The sequence below is a fragment of the Arvicanthis niloticus genome, chromosome 4 (genome assembly GCF_011762505.2).
Source record: "Arvicanthis niloticus isolate mArvNil1 chromosome 4, mArvNil1.pat.X, whole genome shotgun sequence".
Lineage (NCBI taxonomy): Eukaryota > Metazoa > Chordata > Mammalia > Rodentia > Muridae > Arvicanthis > Arvicanthis niloticus.
Window position 1 is genome coordinate 76,708,771 of NC_047661.1, and position 7,235 is coordinate 76,716,005.

Here is a 7,235-nt window from a genome sequence, read left to right on the forward strand (position 1 = left end):
TGGCAGCATGAGTGTGTGTTCTCTCCAAGGCAGACTATAAAGAGGAAGTAGGGGGTACTTCTGACATCACCAAACCAGTAAAAGTTTAAAAACCTGACCCCAAATGGGATTGGCTGAACTGGTTTTTGGTAAGATTTTGCCGTATACTTAGATAACGGGCTCTGCTGGGAGGGATGGGGAAGACCATTTTACTGCAATATTGTCTTTGGAATTCCAAAATGACAATGATAATGGTGAAATTTCTTGGACCTAAGTCTTTAGTATCAGCCCAGAAACCATAGGAGAAGTAAAGAGAACCTGGCTGACTACAGTCTTCCAACACCCATTAGGGCTTACAAAGAGGCTGCAGTGAATGTGAATTACCCAGATAATGACTGTTATATAGGCAAGATCACAACAAGTGTGAAGTGAGGGTTAACAGATGTTATCTGTCTCTGGTGTACTATGTGTACAGGGTGCAGGGGTCCGGGTGGGCATTTTCTTCAGCCATTGGGATTCTTGGGTTCAATGAGACTGGGAACAGGGGACCACAGTTTGGAAGGCCAATAACTTCTCCAGCTTTATGTTGCGTTGTGATGCCTGCGTGCTGTTTAATATGCATTATCAGTGTTGGAACTACTGGTTTGTGTGATTCTGTGTCTCATGTGGATCATACTAACAAGACCAGACATCGCCTGAGAATGGGCACCTTAAACGTTCCTCCATCCTCAAAAACCGTGCCTGTTGCAAATCAGCGGTACAACCGATGCCTCCTGTGTTTGTGTCCTGTTGTGACGTGAACCTGGCACAGGGTGCCGGCTGAACCCAGTGCGTTGAGTGGAACAGGGAAAGGTGCCTACCCATCGGTGTGCAAGAGCAAGCGGTGACGAGGTTAGAGTGACCGGTGTGACGACCTTCATGGAGCATGGGACCCTGTGCTTCAGTCAGCTTCACCAAACACCCCTCATCTAAAAACATGACAAGTAACCTTTCGTCTCCCTTCCAGTTCTGAAATGCTAACATTTTAAAAAGAGAGATCTGGACCCAAATTTGCTAAAGACAAATCATACGGAGCTAGCTCATCGGCCTTCACAGCAGAAGACGATTAAGTCTGAAGATGTAAGACATTAAAATAGAATAAAGAAGTTCTGGGACCTTCATGCCAGGTGGAGGCCCCTAATGCCTTGCTCTCCTCCTCTCCCACACCCAGCATCTAGGCTTCCAGGCCTCTGCGGGAAGAGCACAAATACTCTTAGCCAGGGATGGCTCTGTGCTTCCATCTCGGGCTATCACAGACCATCTGAAACATTTGAGTTAGGATAGAAGGGGTCGCAGCCAGGCAGACCTCCAGAGATTTCTTTTTTGAACAAACAGTAAGACAGAGTCCAGAGAACCTAAAGCCAGGCAAGCAAACCCCCAGGGAATTTCAAGAGGCTAGAACCATGTAAAGGCGGAAAGAAATCCACAGTTCAAAAACATAAGCAGACATTTTTTTTTCTCCCAAACAGCCATGTGAAAGACGGATATTAGATGCTGATTTCAGCCTCCCTTTCTCTCAGTTCTTGAGACGCCACTTTAAAAAAGCAAAAGGTTTTATCCACAAAACCGCCAGAGAATAAACAGCCATCACATTCTTACCCCCTCCACACTGATATTTACTCTCTGATAAATGGCGATTGTAAATAAATCTCATTTAATCTCTAAAAGCCGCAATAAAAATCTTTAACCTCCAAGGTAGTTCACAAATGTGCACGCACACCCTGCCAGCGCCAGAAAACACAAGGTCTTGAATAAAAGGCTTTAACAGGAGGCAGGTTTCCTCTTTGAGATTCTTATATTGACCTTTAAATACATATATATGTATGATGAAGGAGGGGGAAAGGAAAAACCCAACCCCTCCCACTCTATTTTCTCTACAAATCGGCCAATAAATCTAAGGAAAAGACACAAGAGAAAAGGACAGCCAACAGGTGGAAAGGGGGGTTTTGTTTCATTAGAAATGGTCAGACACTTGATCTGTGCTCGCCGGTCTGTTTGTCTCCCCGTGTCTTTAATGACGGTTTTATCGTCATGACGGCGATAATCAGGAATAATGGTCACACTTCCACTTTGTGATTCCACAGCATTGCCAGCCAGAAGATTTTGCCATACAATTACATGGAGTGGGCTGCTCTCTCTGTTTGGCTTCACCCCTGGGAGGCGTGCAGCATCCCCCCTTCAGCTCTCCCGCTTTCACAGATTGGGTAAACTGAGGCCCGGAGCACCCAACAACTCCTTTATAGTGTCTTGGAGCAGAGAATTCCCCGAAACTGGAAAAGTTTGTGGATGTCTCGGGGCAGTCCTCTCGCTCACCCTTCTGGCCCGCCATGCCGCTCTCTTCCTGCGAGTCTGGGCTGGGTGATCAGGACTGGGGTACCTCCCCTTCACTACGAGACACGCCAGGGCAGTGTGTGGGAGGTCCACACACACACCCAGACCCACAGGCATACTCGCACACACAAAGCGCCATGCAATCTCTGCAGTCACTGAGTACAGCTCCAGGCAGGCTCGCTCAGCCTGCGAATGCACAGCACGGAGCTCCCAAGGCCTCCTTGGGCTCCGGGTTGGGGCTTCTCTGAAACAGGGCTCTGCCCTTCTCTTCCTCTCTTCCAGGCTTCTCTCCCTCTCTCTTTTTTTTCCCTCCCACCCTCCACCCTCCCATCCTCCTCCCACCCCTCTCCTTCCACCTCTTCTCCCCCCACCAACCCAGAGGCACAGATCGTGTTACTGGGGTTCCCTGGAAAGAGGGGCCATCCCCAGCCCTAAGCGTCTGGCAAAGACTTCAGGGGCACAGCAGCAGCTCCAATCGCAGGACCCAAGCGCTCCTCCTGAGCAGCGCAGGAATGAGAGCCCCACTTCCAAGCACGGGCGAGCAAGCTCGCCACAGGCGAAGGAATTGTTAGAGTGCTTACCTTTTTCCTGAGCAGAGATTCTGGAGAATCATTGCAGAAACTGGAGGGGAAGTGAACGAAGACAAAAAAGACCCTTTTCCAGCAATCCCTGGCCTCCTGGTATCAAGACACCAGGACAACATCAAAGCAACTTAGGGGGAACACTTTAGGGGCCTATTGTCTGCTCTGGTCTGATCTGTTTTTCTTCTGTCTCCCCCTCTTGCTGCGGTGACACTTGGTACGGCCCAGGCATTCATGCCAAGTAGCTTTCACACATGGAAGCTTGTCTCAAGCAATTGCTGACAAGCCACAAACAAGACATTCTCCCTCCCTTCTCCGCACCCCCCCTCACTCCTCCCCCCTCCACCTTTCCTCCTTCCCTCTTGTCTCCCCTCCTCCTTTCTTCTGAATGCAAACTAAAACTCTCCAGTGACAGGCAGGCTTGCAGGCTTGGCCTAGCTGCGCACGCAGACATACACACACACACACACACACACACACACACACACACACACTCACACTCACGCCAGCAGCTCGGTTAGTTGCTGCTACAGTGGTGGAGTTAAGAGACAGGAAAAGGCTCAGGCTGAGTTGGGGGCAGGGAGAGAAAGAGGCAGAGTAAGATCCGAAGGAGGGGTGCCCTCGCAAAATGGCAGTAGAGAGGTGAGCCCTTTGGAAGCCAGCAGTGGCCACACACGTGTGCACACATATAGACTCAGAGGCAAGCCGAGCTCAGAAGGAGTGGAATAAACGACCCAGAAGGGAAAAAGCCGAGGCCCGTGAGCTTGGAGTTGGGGGGAGTGGGGAGATGCGGTGGGTGGACCCAAGGCTAATGTTTGTATGAACCGGGTTAGGTTTTTTAATATATATATTTTTTCTTTTTTTTTCTACTTCTTCCCCGTTGTTCCCTGAAGGATCTAGTCGTTTTTCACCATGTTACAGAGCATAGACCCAAGCCACTGATTTAAAAAGAAAGAAAGAAAGAAAGAAAGAAAGAAAGAAAGAAAAAGAAACGTGGAAATGTGGGAGTCAACCTAACTGTAGGTTCAACTTGTGCCCAGAATTTTTTTTTTAAAGTGAAGCTTCCCCACCCCCACCCCCTGCCCCCTCCCATCCACAACCCAAATCTTAGCACTAGCGAGGAGCGTGGTAAGTAGTGTAAACTCGGAGAGCTGGGAAGTGTGCTGCTGAAGTTACTGATTGCCAGGCTGCTGGAATTTATGGAAGGTGGGCATGAGCTGGAGGGGGAGGGGGAGGCTGGGTGAGCTGTTTTCTAGGAATGAAGGGGAGTGAGGTAGGATAATGAACAGGGCTAGAAGCAAGCAGAACGTGATTGGTTTGGAGGGAGGAGGTGGGAAGTGGTGGTGGAGAAAGAGAGAGGGAGAGAGGGAAGGAGAGAGAGAGAGAGAGAGAGAGAGAGAGAGAGAGAGAGAGAGAGAGAGAGAGAGACACGACTAAGGCTGCTTAAAAAAAAAAGGAAAAAAATGGAAGTTCAGACACCGAGCCATGAACATGAGGAGTACATGAGACAGCAGAGGAAGGCACGAACTGTGAGCAGTGGACCCACAAAGGATCACGAAGGTTTGTAGACAGCAGGAACCCAGCACGCCTGGTAGAGATTGGGAAGGGGACAGGGGATTACACCACTCATACCTCTGGCAAGCCTTGGTGTCTCACAGAGCTAGGCCTACATGGCTGTCCTGGTGAACCACCCACAGCTCAGCCTGAGCTCTGTTTTTGCGTGAAGGTCATTTGGACCCCTTCTCTAGAATCTTCTTCTCCAAAGCGGAAGTGCTGTGGACACAAATGACGATTCCCTTGACAGGCACATGGTAAGAAATAAAGAATGACTTCACATGCTTCAACCTCGCTAAATGGCCTGTCAGTGCCTGAAACAATGACAAAGACCTTCGTGCCCTGTTACTTTCCCCCTTAGCTTGGTCCCATTCTTACTAGTTCTGGGAACTGTGTATTTGGATTCCAATTTACAACCACAATGGTGATAGGAGTAATAACTACCTTTATGTTTCTCAACGTTTGCCCGAGCATTTATATCATGAAGTAATTTTTATTAAGACAAACCATTTTCACTTACAGATAGATTTCTATGTTTTATTTGAGACAGGATCTCACTATGTAGCTCTGGTTAGCCTGGAACTCACTATGTCTGTAGACTAGGCTGGGCTCAAACTCAAAGAGATCCACCTGCCTTGCCTCCTGTGTTGGTACTACGATGCCAGAAAATGTGTATATGTGCACTACATGTGCATTTACACACACATACAACATGATGCAGATGGAACCGGAGAGATGGATCAGTGGTTAAAAGCACCGTTTCCCCTGTCAGAGGATCCAGATTCTTATTCCCAGCACCCACATGGCAGCTCATAACTGTCTGTAACTCCAGGTCTAGGGGACCTGATGCCCTCTTGTGGACTCTTTGGGTACATGTATACATATTCATAACTTCCCACACATTATTTTTACATATTTATGTATATATTCGTATATGCATAAATATTCATATACTCCCCACACATTATTCTTATACATTATTTTAAAATAATAAAAATAAATACATTTTAAAATGAAGCCCAAGAGAAAGTGTGTGGTGCCTGAGGCCACAGAGCAGAGCAGAAGTAGAACTAACACCGAGCCCTATGTGACTCCAAAGAACAAGCACTCCCTGCCACACTGTGCTCTCTCGCTGGAGGAGCCGCAGTCTCTAGGGCACCTCAGAATCAGGCACGCCAGGCTCTCTGGCTGCCTAAGCAAGTGCACTGTTTCTTTCTGGACCGTGGATGTGGTCCTTTAATGATAATCCCGGGAGCTTCTAAGCTCTCCCTAACAGGCTACTGAGTCACCCTGCACTTCTGAGCAGCAGCAGCGGTGAGGTGACTCACAGCACACAATGAGGCCTCCTGGACAGTAATTGCATAAAGGGTCGCCATAACCTTCAGTGACCAGCCATAGACTGCCCTGCCATGGACAAAGGCACTGGAGACCAGGAAAGCTGTCCATTTTTAAACAACAACAACAAAAAAATGCTGTTTCAGAATTTTTTTTTAAAAACTGAAAACACCTGCAAAAGTGTGGATAGTGGTAACAACAATAGTAACACACATGTGCACATGCACACACACATGCACACACACATGCATACAATATAGATGCATGCAATATAAACACACGCACAAACATGTACGTGTGTAATAATACACATGAACACACATACACATGTATACACATGTATATATATGCATAAACATATGCACATGATACATACACACACATACATATATAATACACAGGAGCACACACATAAACACACATTCACGCATATACATACACAAGCATACATGCACACATATGAAACAACTCCAAAAAGGGATGGACTCTCAGTGCTTGTTTTCGGGATGAAGATGTTGAATGTTCCTAAGTGTATTTCACAGCATCTCTGAATGCTAGGTACTGTATAAAAGCAAAGGCCTCAGACTCTTGGGTAGGAGAAAAGGATGCTAGTGCACTGTGTCTGGTCAGTTGTTCTACTTAGCTTACAGCTCACTTCTTCCAAAAATGCCTTCTGCTACTTTATTTTGCAGTCACCAGAGAGAATTCTCACCAATTACAAATTCATTTGCATAGAAAACAGTCTTTTTAAAATGCAAATACCTGTGAAGAAAGTAAAGCAAATCAGCCATTCATACTTTAGTGTGAATTATTTTGTTACACTACTTTGCTACAAACAGCTAGTTTATATCAAATAGCCATTCAGATTAGAGGAACAAAATCGAAGCAGGCTAAAGTTTGGGAACTTAGAAGCCTCTGGCGTAAGCGAGATCTGATGTGGAGGTTGCTTAAAATACCAGAAAGATGAAGAACATCCTTAAGATGGAGCAAATTCTGAGGGGCTATGGAAGGTGAAGACAAGCTTTTATTTGAAACAAATGAAGACTGAAAAGGGATGTGTGTGTGTGTGTGTGTGTGTGTGTGTGTGTGTGTGTGTGTGTGTGTCTTGGAACCCTGACCTTGAACTTGTGATCACCCTAGCTCCACCTCCCTGTGCCTGGTGCAGGCTCAGTAAGCTTCACTCAGTCCTGACAGGTCTTGGCTAACAGGAAGAGGAACCCCTTGTTTTATCTTTCTTCATTTGGTTTCCTGTTTTTACATCTGGTACAGAGGATGATTTCCTCTGGAATCCCTGTGGGACTTGAGTCCCACTCAAAACATGGGGAAATCCTCAGATTTCCAAACATCCCAAATTATAAATTAACCAAAAAAGTCCATTTATAATTTGACATCTACCTACCTGCATATATATTTAAC

General features: G+C 46.7%; 1 protein-coding gene across 1 annotated transcript in view; it reads right to left on the minus strand.

Annotated features, from left to right (window-relative positions):
- Positions 1 to 3,222, minus strand: part of LOC143442071 (uncharacterized) — a 73,256-nt gene extending 70,034 nt beyond the window's left edge. The window contains exon 1 of the mRNA XM_076932981.1: positions 2,931 to 3,222. The gene's annotated coding sequence lies outside the window, so the exon portion shown is untranslated. The remainder of the gene's footprint in view (positions 1 to 2,930) is intronic.
- Positions 3,223 to 7,235: the final 4,013 nt, after the last annotated feature.